Genomic DNA, 14,679 nt, shown 5'->3' with positions numbered 1-14,679 from the left:
TGATGGTGTTACAAGATAGACCGGCAACAAGTCATTATTCACGCTAATCTTAAACTAGACAATTTGTTTTCTAACTCAAGTGATACTTATGTTCGCAGATTGCGGATGGTTAAGTGTGACTTTGGGCATGTCTCTATTGAAGCGTTTAATGGAGTGCTAAAGTCAATAGTCAAGGGAGTTCAGAACATCTTGATATTGTAACTTTCGAGACCGCGTACATGGTGACACTCACACATGATATTACTTGATTTATAACATGTTTGGACTTTAAAAGAGACTATGACCCTTGAGTTTGTTTCGGCGTTTCTTCTCAGGGATCAGTCAGTTAGGAAATGCCGACCTCAGCGTTCTTAAAATGACGTGTAAAAGTGATGTAATGTCCAACTTGCAAATAAACGATTTCATTTCATTTCATTTCACTTAGTAAAAAACAGTAAAAATCAGAAATTAATAAAAGTTTCATTGTATGTATAACGCGTGGCATATATTATTATTCAGCTTAAGCTTCATGAGAGCTTATCGTTAACTCCATAAAATCAATTAAAGTTTCGACACTATTTAATGCATTATTCCTAAGTTATCGCGTTTCACTTCATTGGCCACATTGCGCTCGTGTGACTATGACGTCACAAGGAATAGCGCTAACTTTGCGCATTTATTACTAAGCCAATACTATTCATGACTTAACCCCACACAAAGTTATACCAACTTATTCATTTATACTACAAATTATAACTAGTACGGAACATAAAATATCGTTCATAATAGTTTTTCCAAAGTCGAAGCTTTGTTCTAAACAGCAAGAGAATTTATTACAATAAAATGCAAGCCTGCACTCGGAAATAAAGAGGGTTGTGCATCGTAAACCTCAATGATACACGGAGGCATCTGCCAATAAAATAAAACCTATGTGTTGGGAACTTTCAGAACGTCTCTATTTCCCATCGCAACTTGCTCGAGTAAAATAGACAAATTCTTGTATGTCATTTTTTGTGTCGTCCGTTTGATTTATTGATGCATAAGCGTCATATTATTTGCGTGTATGTTTTTTACGTTAGGGACTGCAAACTACACCTTTTCCTTTCCTGAGCAGTCACCTTTTCCTGAGTATTAAGTATGCGTAAAGGTACTTATTATTTACTTAGTCGATCATTTCGTTTTATTTTGTTTCAACGTCCTTCCATTATTATTACAGTCGGGCAATAAAGAAACTTTTCCCATAAATTAAAAAGCCTATTAAAATAATTATCAATTCTGTCACAACTTCGCCAAGCGTGCTTATTAAATTCTTCCCCATTTTTTTACGAGCAGCGAATTCCGAAGTTTATTTTTCGTTAAATCTATAAACGCGATTAATTTGGGGAAGGAAGGAGGTAATAATTAGCTTCCATGAAAAAGATATCGGTAATAAAAATGCTTCAATATAAATAACCTAGTTGGTTTTACGAGGCAATAAAGTTTCTTGAAAATTTCCTACTCATCTGTAGGACATTTCTCTCACAAGTCAGGTCGAGTTTGAGTGTAGGCGAGAGACCTTTTGTAATAAAATATAATGTCAATGTATTATTGTTTGTGTATATTTGATATTGTATTTTATGATTGTACTGTTTGACGAAGAATGGCACGACGGCAACCGTGCCTACTGTACTCAGAATCGCTGGAACGATTTAAGCGCAAATAGTTTCGAATAAACCTTGTAACATAATATCACATAATTACTAACAACAACCTTTAAATTGTTCTACAAAATTCTGTTACTGATAAATAATTACGTTTTACAAAGTATGAATTAAATTGCAGAAATATTAAGCCGAAATTGAAATTAAATCAGAGCAAATTTTAAGTTTTAAGCTTCCGCCAGCGGCTTCGCCCGCGTGGCGCGTGGTGTGTTGATAAAAAGTAGCCTATGTGTTAATCCAGGGTATCACCTATCTACATACCAAATTTCAATCAAATCGGTCCAGCCGTTTTTGCGTGATTGAATAACAAACATACATCCATACATTCTCACAAACTTTCACATTTATAATATAAGTATGATTCAGAATGTAATCCAATAAGGTTTTATTAATAAACAGGCTCACTATTGCTTCGCTATCAGTGCGCCCATCTCCGCCTGTATTGGGCTTTGTTATCATCCAAGAAACGTGCTTAGAAAACTAAAATTAGTTAGGATAACATGGATAATAAAAAGGCCTGAGTATCATACTCTACAAAGTGATGAAATATTATTTTTTATGTAATACGTTTACCCAATTTAACCATTACAATAGAAAATAACTTTATTTAAACTTTTATCATAACTCATACGTATTTAGAAACGTTTTTTATAGATTTCAAATTCTAAATTATAGGATTTATTGAATTGAATTGCATATCGTAAATACGGGCAGTAAATAACTTTAAGCTGTTTGAAAGTTTATTTTTGTGTTATTGTGGCAAAATCATAATGTTTGCGTAGGAACAGGGTTATGTCAGTCGACCGGGCTTAGCATCAAAATGCATACATATCTATTGCTTAAGCCAATCGCAGTTCTAGATGTCTGATCTCGAAATATGAAGGGTATCAGTAGCTTTAAGCTGAATGGTTGTAGCTACTAACCAGTCAGTTTAATCCCTAGAATACTTAGGTTAAAAGTTGAAGGTTCCCTTTAATGCCTTCAAATAAAAATGATACAGCGGCATTTACATTGCATTGAATATTGAATATTTTTATTGCATCCATATGTATCTAATCGATTATTGTATTAGATAATTTTGTATGGTGAATATTCTCCAACTTTCAAGATGTGCAAGGTGAGTGTGTCTATTTATGGAGCATAAAATTGAAAAAGTGCTACACTACATTTCTTACGTAACTAGAAAATAAGACGCGGCCCGAAAGGCCGCGTCTTATTTTCTTTTGTTTACCATTCGTTACCAGCTCAGAAGTTCTCAAAATCTTGCAAAAATACGTACCTACATAATGTTAAAATAGTACACTAAGCTTGTACATAATTTAGTGCTTAGTCTCATCTACTTGAACACTAGTTTCCCCTCATGCAAACTTTCGAAAAAGATAATACGGTTTTTGAACGTAATAACCGTCCTCTGAGATCCGCAGACATACTCGCATGCTCTGATGTTCCGTACATACTAAGAATATTAATGCGCTACGGTATTCTTTGAGAACGCTTCAAAATGTTCATTCTTACAAAATTCCAGCCAAAAGACGTCGCCTGTTTTGATAATCCGTCACGTTTTGCGAAAAATTACCTAAACTAGTTGATGTTAGGTTAATGGTAACTCAGACGTAATGCTCTAGATATTTGGAAGAGACTAAATGAATGCGTAAAAAAGCTATTGTTATCGATTTTCAGTTCAGAATATAGCTTTGAAAGTTGAAAAATGTTTTATCATAAAATAGAAGCTTTCCGAAGGAATTCGACGCAGAAAAAGCTTCATCGCCTTGAACTCAATAGTACTTTTGATAGGGTAGTATTTAAACGCAAATCAAAAAATATCCTTTTTCCATGCAATAAGATTCTGAATTCCCATCAAAATTACTGATTGCACAGCAAAATATTCAACTCAAAATATCACTAAACACACTACAATTTATTTTCGCAACGTACAGCGATTTTTCCTTAAGCAAAAGCTTTTTCATCAATGCACAGCTAATAATCTTAATGCACATTATACATGTTAACTCTTTTTCTTTTAAATATAGCTTCTATTTTTATATTACTTACAGCAGTTTTTCTGAATAAAACAGCATTTTATTAGTTACAGTCATCTTATTATTTATTAATTACCACATAATGAGATCAGCAAAAAAATATAAAATTAAATACAAAATTGTCATTTATTGAATTATTAATAAGCATCCACGCTTCCTTGTTTGCCAATAGGCACTTTTTAGTCATTGTCAGTACTTCCTTTTGGCATACATTTCATATAAGTAGTCATTAAAAGGCAGAACTATCATATTTCGGAATGTTTATAGTCAGAATCATCTTTTGGCATAGTTTTGGAATTTTTATTTTCCTGTAAGAAGCATGCAAACAAGCCTGAAGCATGCATGCAGGCATGCAACATGGAACTAAGCATGCAACATGGAACTAAGCATGCAACATGCAGCAAGCATCGCTTCTGTCACGGCTCCGGCGCTTCGTGGCTCCGGCGGTCCCATGCGAGCTTATCGTCGCAGATGGTTTTCACGCTCACCACCGCAGCTTCGCCATACTGGCCGGCAGAGCCGGCCAGCCTCAGCCGCGTCGGCGAGCGTTAAAACTACCTGCGCCTCAGCTCGCAGGCCGCCTCGCCCCTCCGCGCCTACGCGGTTTTGAATTGCACTCTAGGGGTAGGGCAAACAAGACTACGTGGAGTCGGTTTTGCAGCGATTCGTTTTCGTTACTAGCTTCAATTTTTCAGTTAATTTAATCTGCTTTTAGAAATAATGCAATGTGACAGGATTTTTTTGTTATAATAATCATTAAATTTGCCGAGCATGGCTTCTTGAAAATTAAGACAAATATGATGAACAGGTTTTGTTGTACTTACTGGTTAATATGCGACTGAGATAGTTATTTTGCTATGAAATATGGAAAATTTGCTGTGCAGTCAGTATTTAATGCTTGCATGTAGTATTTTTGTACAAGAATAAATTTAACTGTATTGCATTATAAGAAAAAAGTAATGTCATATTGATGTATAATTTCGAATTATCTGCAGTTTAAGTTTTGTTAAACATTTAGTTTATTTGTAGTGAAGTAAGATATTTGATGTAAAAAAGAATATAAATGATGAGTATTTATTGATAGGCGATTATTTATTTGATATGCAATTTATAATATCCCCTTTTGATATTTCGCTTGCAAACTAAGGCCTTCACTTGAAACAGACGTAATAAATCATTTCTCGTGTATAAATTATTACCACCATACAAATACATCCCAGAGATGCACTACCTACAAATTATCAAATCATAAATCTACCGAAACACACACAGGCAGTGTCCCGCATATCAATACGAAACTGTAAACTTAACAACTATTTGCAATTCAATTCATGCAAAATTTATCGTTGAACGTCGAAACGCTTCATTGCGCGACTATACCGAATGTAAATACCAAGTACGTGGTGCCCAGTACCTCACTAATGCTTCGGAAGACAAGCTCAGAAGCTCACTTAGTCCGCATTTAGCGGACCTTAGGCCACCGAGCCTCTGAGGTTAGGTTCTTAATTAGCCATCGCTCGCAGCTGACCGCTTGGAAGTGCGATCTAGGTGCTCTTATGCAAATACCATTATATCTTCAGCAATCGAAAGTGAACTCTATCACGTTGGCGTACGACTCAGTATGCATGTAAGCTAAGGTTTGCGTAATCCCTGCGGTTAGGCGATGGGTGACATTCACATAGAGCATGCAGTTCCAACTATTCGAAGGCAACGAGCTATCGATAGGAAATTGGGTGCGATCTTGTCAACTTGTTGATTTACGAGACGTTAATTAATCGATTTTTTAAAATAAATGATGGAATTTTACAACATAATCGAATTGTGTTATCGTGTGTGTATGTGATGTGGAAAACGTAATTTATCGTAGCACAATAAATTACAAATAAACTATCACTATTTGGAAGATAAATCTAAAACAGTAACCACTAGTGAAATCAATTGTATTGTTCTATTTATAGTGCGTAAATTAAATGCGGTTGCATTTGGAATTAGCTGCGCTGGCAACAATTGAGGTTTTAGTCAAATATATGTGTATAAACATTATGTGATCGGAATACTAGATAACGTAATAAAATCATGAAGTCGATTGTTATAACTAAACATCGTTATTTACCTCCTCAGGTTGTAATTTTAATTCCAATGAAATAGATTACGGTGTTAATAAAGAAAGGACAATAAACCAAGCAACCAATAGAACAGATAAAACTCAGATAAACAACAAAACAATAGCTACAAAACAGTACATATCGCAAAACACTTCTTCGAACTACGCTAAATATAAGATTAGCTCACTTGATTTACGATACAGAGTTCAAGAGAAAAGAAGAACTAATACGGGTGTAATATCAAATGTATTTCTAAGCATAATTACTGAACAATGTGAACAAAATTTATGCTCCAATGAAATCTCTGTGAAATACGGTACGTCTGAACGTCAGACGGTAACAATGCAATGTTTATTATCTTTTTAGTTCTGATTTATAGCACTTACATTTCCCCTTCTAGCTTTGGACGTCTGAATTCAATTTGCTTGATATCTTAACTCCAGTCATTTTAATTGGGGATGAAATTGCAGATGTAATTTAAGAAATTACTAAGTTTGCGTTGTAATAAAATGCTTCAATTAAAAAAGTATGTAGTTATTGTTAGCGAAATATTTGAAACTTAACCGCTTCTGTACAATTACTTAAAATAATTCTTAAGAATATTAACAATTTATTTAACTAAAGCAAGCTTTGTATTAATGTCAATTACGTAATAAATACTTTTTCAAGTAAGGTTTAAGGTCTTTGTTAAGATGAGATTCGACAAAAGCATTTTTATATTTCAAGTTAAAAATTGTTCCACTGAACCCTAAAAAAGATTAAAACTAAAGCTTCTGATTAATTCAGCTCTAATTTAAGCTTTAATGTTATTTAGTAGATTACATAATGGTTAGCTATTGCCAAACAAACGCCTTCATTTATTCTTCTTGCCGTTTCATGTCAGCCGAGATTATTAAGATGCTAATGTATTTTTTATACACATCATACATTATTACATTTTTTATATACCCGCGTATGAGACAGGCTTGATTATTGATTTTTTTTGCTCGAACTTTATTTAATGACTTCAGAAAATATATGTCGTTATTTTGAGTAAAAACTTACTCGAGTAGCATCAATCATTTTTTTCTGATGCACGATGGAAATGAATTACGGTCTAAGTGTGTTCGGTGTTGCGTGTAGAAAAAATGTGTGAAAAATTACCGCGATTACGGGTAATGACGGAACGATGTAACATGTTTCGGTAGTTACAGCTAACATTAGACTAAGCGTATCGCTCCGAGCTTTGTTACCATTTCTCACGTTATTATCGCTTATTCTTCCTACATCATTACACAATTATCTGTCTTAGAACAAAAGATGATTGAGCGATTTACCTCAGATCTATCTCCATATTCCAACAGCCGTCTAATTGCTCGCTCATAAACAAGTCGTTATTAAAGTCGTAATAATCACTACCAAAAATTCTAAGGTATTCGGAGCATACGTAATTAGCATCGAGTAAGCCAGATTGGGAGCAGGGGCAATACTAATAAACAACAAGATAAAAGGGCGGCCTATAAGCCGCTCGAATAAATATTGGATCGTACTAATTATCATAAAAGTACATCCTTGCTTTAGTCGTGAGCCCATTACCGAATAGCTGTCATTAAGAGCGTGCTTCGATAAGCTCAGACTGAGTAAACGCCACCCACGGCGCATGCGTCGTACATGCTTGTAAACTGGAATTATACTACTGTTAAACATCCTAGGAACGCTAAAGTAATCTTATCTGATCACCAATGAATACATATTGGCGGTAAGTGGCCATATCGTTAATATTTTATACCTATAATGGTGAACGATAAACTTTAACATAAAATATGATAGCGAGACACTTTTTCAGTTTTGTTTTTACCAGAAAGCGTGTAATTTATGTTTAACAATATAATTTTGCGAGCAATAATTTCTTAATTTTATACGACCGGATACCGGGTGATGCATGCTGAACGGTAGCGGTAGCTTAAATCGTAAAATAAATGCCATCGGTCGGAGTCCCTTAGATATTCAATAACAAAGTTACTGCGTGTGTGAACGAGCTCTATGAATATTCACGGGTGTCCGATTAAAATAAGAGGATTTAACGGTTTCAAACGCCACTAAAGAGCGCAGATTACTGGCTCAAACAAAGTTCGAGATAAGAAAAAGTGATGTGCAAAAGTTAACGCATAAATTTCTGTCTGGAACGTCTGGTCTCGTCTGCCACCGATCCACCAGATTATCCTACTTCGACAGTTCGACACAAGTTTTTCGGTTGAACTTTGAATTATGCAAGAACCTTTACTAGATAGAGATGTCGGGACCTCCGTAGACGTAAAATGGTTTCATCAAAACTTACTTGTTTTGTTATCAAGAATGTTCTTTTTGTTGGCAGTTCTGACCCCGTTGAATAAGGGAGCGATATGTTACAACTTTATGGAATGTTGTGATTTCCAATACGATACATTGTTGCGGGTATTGTTTACTTGTGCAAATGTTATGCAAAGCATTGGGGTTTGACAGCACAATTTGAATACAAATACTGTCTTATGTTCTGTCTGTTTTTTATTACGAGATAACTAATTTATCCTTATTATTTATGGACTACTCATTTTACGAACAAAATCAGTGGTCAGTCTCAACGCTTCACGGCTATCTCTTAGCTCCAAATACTTCACAAAAACAAACTATTCGTTGTATCAACAAAGGAATTCGTTCAGCCCGGAACGATTTGCTGGTAAATATTAGTTTTGTGTATAGATAATAGATTTTTTGTTAATAAATAAAAAAATAATTATAGACTGAGAGTTTGGTTTTTATCAAGTAAGTTTAGTAATAATGTCGTCACGATAAAAATCAATTGCAGAAGTAGCTTACCTCGGGAGCTGATTGTAATAACAGTGCGGGTCGGCCGCGGGCGGCGCCGGCTTTAGCCGTACATAAATGGCTATTCTGAAACAATTTAAGTACGATTTACTTCCTAGAATTACTCGAAATTGAAGTAAATATAATAAATTTTCTAACCATAGTGGTTGTCTAATAGTTATTTTATTTATACTATCAATTATACGATGTTCTGGTTTATCAACAGAGAGAGCGTAAGTTAATTGAGTAAAAAAAAATAAAAACCTCATCTTAAATTCTTTCCTAATCCTCATAAAACCAAACCCAAAATTACCCAAAAAACTCAGGTCAAATCTGTGATTATCACTACAAGATTAAAAAAAAAGGAAAGAAAAAAAAGGAGTGTTGCAGAATAAAGCGTCCGATCCGAGATTAAATCGCTACAACTTTAGCCATCGATCGGACAACAATTAACTTTGTGTAGGAAAAATTGTAGGTGCGACGCCTTTTTAAAAAACCATTGGCCCGAACGCTTTCGGTGTTCCCAAATTACCGGGTACGCTTTTTACGGATCAATTTTATTTATGAGTTTAATCAATATTTTTGGACCTTACGACATTTTAAACAACCTGCATCGTCGTACCTGTAAAGAGATTTGTAGCCATAATAAATGAAATAATGCTTCAATAACTTTTGTTAGACTGTCTATTCATTCTGAATCATCATTTTAAACCTGTTTATTGATTCCAGCTGGCGGTTTTAAGTTTCATGTCAATGTTTTTTAATCCTACTAAAATAGTTCCTTTGTGGTGGACCTTTATCATTATGCGTAGTTATAAGAACATGATCTCATTTTCAATATTTCTTCTTATTTCTCAGCAATTGCCGTAATTACGTTCATCTAAATGTACAAATTAAATTCAATTAAAGTATGAACACCATAATTTCGCATTTATGATTCAATGTATATGGCAACTGACTTTCATTATAAAACCGGTTTTAATGCATATTTACATTTTTAATACTTTCGTGGCAATTATTTTAATATCTGCTTCAATGAACTTGTTAAACGGCCATGTGGGTAAACGGTTTATTATATTAGCCTATAATTCCGTTGCAAAAAATATTGAACTGGCTACCTTATGCAGTATTGGAGTTAAATTAAATTACATGGACTTCGTGTACAGAATTTTAATTTAATTTTTGGGCTGTAAACCCAGGTAGTAAGTACAAATTATCAAATTTGTTGCAATACTATAATAAGTTGAGATATTATTTGGAAGTAGAATTCATTAAAAACCGAATTCACTGAAATCCAGTATTTTTGCGAGAAATGGAAAGCCATATCTATGAAAGAATTTACGGCCAGTTTCTTCATCAAAAGTTAAAGTTAAAGTAATGTCTAAAGTAAAAGTAACGGTCAAATTCGTTTTTTCAAGGCTAAGTGACAGCAAAACTAATAGAAAAATTGGATTTAACCGTTACTTTTACTTTAGACATTACTTTAGCCATAACTTTAACTTTTGATGAAGAAACTGGCCGTAAAACAACAAAACCAAATGTTTACTCACAATAAATCTATTTTCCTTAAAACGCATTTTTGAAAAACAACGAATTCACTAGAATCTCCAATCTAATAACCACGTGGGACACGTCAACATTGCCGTAAATAAGTATAGAGGCGTGAGTGAATAATTTCCCCTGATTTATGTACATCGTCTCTACGCAACCGAGTCCTGCCTCATTACAGCCTGACGTTGAATGATGATCAGCGCCCGAAGAAAAATGCCGTGTTTAACCATCCGACGTTTATGATTTAATTCCTATTGGCAAAAAAGTGCGACGAATTGAGGTTCAATGAACTTTGTGCACTGGGGTTTGAGATTAGGTGCGATTTGGGGCGCGGTAATCTTAGGGAGATATATGGAAGTTCTAAGGACTTTATTTTAGGTCGTTGAGTTGTTTATACAGCTAAAGTGTCCCACCTTTGCGTATTTTATTTATATATTAAGTACTGATACACAATACAATGATACTAACTAATATCATTTTCAGTGACTTCTTTATAAATAGGTACTTCGTAGATATTATTTTTGCCTTGGTGTAGTTTGTACAAATCCATAAGTATATAAATAAAATAACCCATAATTTTGGCAAATAATAGTTATAAATGAACATTACCTATATCATTTATTCAGTAGTACATAATGTTTATGTGAACTGTAACAGTGTAAACATCTTTATTTTATAACGATGAAATTCCAAGAAATGTTGTTCATAATATTTTGAAACAACATACAACGGTGATCAACAATGTTTTTACTTAATTCCAATTTGCCAGAATCCGTGTAGACTAATTAATAATCTAAGTCGGTTATGTACGCAGGAGGTATCTTGCGATGTATTTAGATACAAGCGCAGATATTGTCTAGAACAAGTCTCTTGATGTATTAACCGAAAATAGAAGGAGTGGGTTAAACTTACCGATAATTACCATAGTAGATATTAATACAATGTAATAACAGAATAAGGATGTCTGAGAATGATTAATCAGGCTTCTTATACAGAGAATAATATCAAGTTTTTAAATGATTTTATATGGGGGATTTCCGTGATCTCTTACTGACTTAAAGGTAAATCCATGGAAATTATCAGAAAGTTGCTTAAAATTATCAATTTACTGTTTTGTCTTCCACTCTTAGGATAAAACCTAACACCTACCTACTTACAAGCCTTCCATATACTGGACAATGTTCAACAATAGATTGATACAAGCTCGACAATCGCATTATAAAATCGCGCGTCTCAGTCGCCATGTGCGCAAACTCCCACACATCGTAGGGTCGGCTCCAAACGCGGTCGCTAGTGTTTTGTTTCAATTTAATACCTTGTTTGCGTTAACAGTTTGAAATTGAGTCTATTCTAAAACTAATTTGTACGCGAATATATTTCTTGATTTGTTTTCGGTGGGACCGGTTAATTTTCTATTACGCTCCCATGTTTGGATTTCATAATAGGTCTATTTATTTTATTTGCCTTTCTATTGTGTGATGTTGACATGGACGGGAATTGTTTGGTTTCCAGTTAGATCATTATCATATTCATCATTTCAGCAAGAGTGCGTCCAAACTTCAGCAACTTTGGCCTGTGTCCAGTGCTTCCTGAGACCTTTGTCAGGTCGTCCGACCATCTCGTTGGTGACCGTCCTACACCCCACATCCCAGACCGCGGTCTTCACTAGAGCACCTCGCGGTCCCATCAGCCATTGTTTCCTATATACGACCACACTATAACAATATTTTTTAAACATAGTAGCATTCACCGGAGTTCACTGGTCAAGGAAACCAAAATAACTTTCAGTACCCTTCTTTTTAGTACATACAGTAACCTTCAATCGGGTCACACGCCCCTTCGGCTCTATGTTTGAATTCCAAGCCGACTCTAATTAGCTTTTTATTTGCTATTGACTTACACTTAAAGCTGTGCTTAAAGGAACTAATTAAGCGCAGGATCGTTGCTTCGTCCATATCGAAAGATTCAGGATTAGTCCGCTGCCCAATGGAATGGCAACGTTCGTAATTAAAATTTTAATATCAATTTTGGTGCTCATTATGGGGGACCAGTTGCAATTTAAGTTCGAAGCTTCTTATACCAAAATATTTGATGAAACATTTTTTTTTTGGTAACTTAGTAGTCTTATTATTTCGTTGTATCTTAATGATCTTTTTTTTTAATGTTCATCATTTGCTCAATATTAAGACCAATCTAAGCTACCCAATTCAAAAATCAACCATCTTAACGCCGCATCGAACCTTTTTGCCAAGACGAAAACAATAAAAGTGAACGGTTTGCTCTGACTGCCATTTTCAGGAAACGGATGTTAGCTCGTCCGGTATCCGAGGCACTATGCCAACAGCCACTGACGAACGTATTGGTAAAAGAAAGAAACGTGTAATTAATGTGGGGGATATCTTCTCAGTTGTTTTTTTGGTAGATAAATGTTATTGTATCGTGGCTAATCTGCTAAGAAGATGGGGGATATTCTGGGTTGTGATTTGGTGGAACAACTGTACTGTGTATTGTAATTGTGTAACTTTTTTCATCTGGAGAAATTCGTATTGTTATTTCACGCTTTTACTTCTTTACGGTACCTACATACCCAACTAACAATTTAACGTCGTTTAAAAGTTTAATAAACGTTATCTTAATTCCATCGATCGTAATACCTAAGTCGCACTTACGTTATAATAACGTTTACTAAACGCGAAAATGGCCCCAGTTATACGACCAACATTGTCGTATAACGGACATACAAAAGTCACAAGCTGACTTCGTTAAGTCATTCAAAAGTCGTATGAACGTTATGGAATTACCACTTTCATCGCGCAGAAGTCACATCGTAACTTTACAACGGCTTGTTTGTTGTATTGTCGTCATAAGGGCGTTTTCGAATGATTAAAACGTTTTAATTGAGTCAAGGAACAACACCTGTAAAACTTATTCATTTTTCTTGATAGTGACACGGGGTTTGTTGTTTTGTAATAAAAAATTACAAGGAAATAAAAGGTGATGAGTGTTATTTAACTTATATTTATATATCTCGCTAATAAATGTATCTGTCTCCCATGCCGTTTAGTTCGACTTGGTATTAAAGTTTTATGATACTATACCTATATGTATTTATTTCAGATTTTCATGCCCCCTCGCAATTTTGTGTTTTAATGATTATATTTTTATGAATAAAAATAATTTTATTTCTAAAAATGTAGGACATTGTTGCTTTTGTCACACACCTATCTCTTTACGACGTTTTAAAGACATAAAGTCGTATTAAGGTTATTTCAAGACCATGCAATACGCCATGACAGCTAGTTATCCAAGGATCCATTAAGGAAATCTCGATTTACTTTCCTTTTGAAAGTTCCACTACGTTTAAGTCTACTCCACATTTTTTTTGCTTCAATTTTTCGTAGTAAACTTAATCAAATATTCCGTAAATAGAGCGGCCTAGCCGTTTTACAGTCAAAAACTGACTTAAATGCGACTACAAGTTTGATTAAAGTCAGGGTATGACATTAAACCTACATCATGTAATATATATGTTATATTTGAGTATTAAATAAACAACCAAGTCATTTAGGAGTCTCCAATTGACCGCTGTAAAACAGGATAGTGATCGTTATATAAACGTCACTGTGAAAACGTTTATACAACTGCTACATTACATAGATGTCATATAAAGGTTTTCAAAGACCTAATTTGGTCAGTTCAAAACGTTTAATAGACTATAACGTTAGTATGACTATTGCGTTGTCGTAAAAACGTTTTAGCTAAGACTGTAATATAACGTCGTTTAGTTTAGTCTTATCAACGTTGCTAAGACCAGCTTATTATGACATATTCGTCGCACTACTAATAAGTTAAATTAAAGACGTCTACAGGACCTAGTAGTCATCTCACTATCATTATAAGACTACTATCCAACTTTATGTCGTATAAGTTAAACCTTATATGAAGTTTTTGTTTGTTGGGTAAGGACGTGAATGTAACCTTGAGTCCCGGAAAAACTGAAGTAGGTATTTAATTACGAATTAATCCCAATACAGGAAAATATTAATGCCACTTATGACAAGGATAGATACGTACTTCAAGTGGTTGTTAAGACAGTAATGCCTTATACAGGTAGGTATATCAGTTTAGGATTTTATAGACAAATATCATAGTTTCATTTGTTCGCTAAACTTATTGAAAACTTATTCATATTCATTGACAAAACGCGATAGAAGAATCAAAACATTTTGAAAGGCTATCGTGATTTCCAGATTTATCGAGCCTTCAAGTTGTCTTTTGATATAATTTCCAAGTCAACTAAGATTCCCTTTTAGACCCACTCACCTAAATAAATAAAACCAGAGCTTTCTGCGAAACCTTTTCTTCAAAGATTCAAAGGTAAATAATACTTATGTAGTACTGAATTCTTTAGATGTATAGATACGTAGTTGTATGGTATTCCGACATTGTCGTGTAAGCAGTGAACCGTGTCTGATAGTATTG

Source organism: Helicoverpa zea, chromosome 14 (genome assembly GCF_022581195.2).
Source record: "Helicoverpa zea isolate HzStark_Cry1AcR chromosome 14, ilHelZeax1.1, whole genome shotgun sequence".
Classification (NCBI taxonomy): Eukaryota; Metazoa; Arthropoda; class Insecta; order Lepidoptera; family Noctuidae; genus Helicoverpa; species Helicoverpa zea.
The sequence above is the reverse complement of the archived record's forward strand: the minus strand, read 5'-3'. Positions refer to the sequence as shown.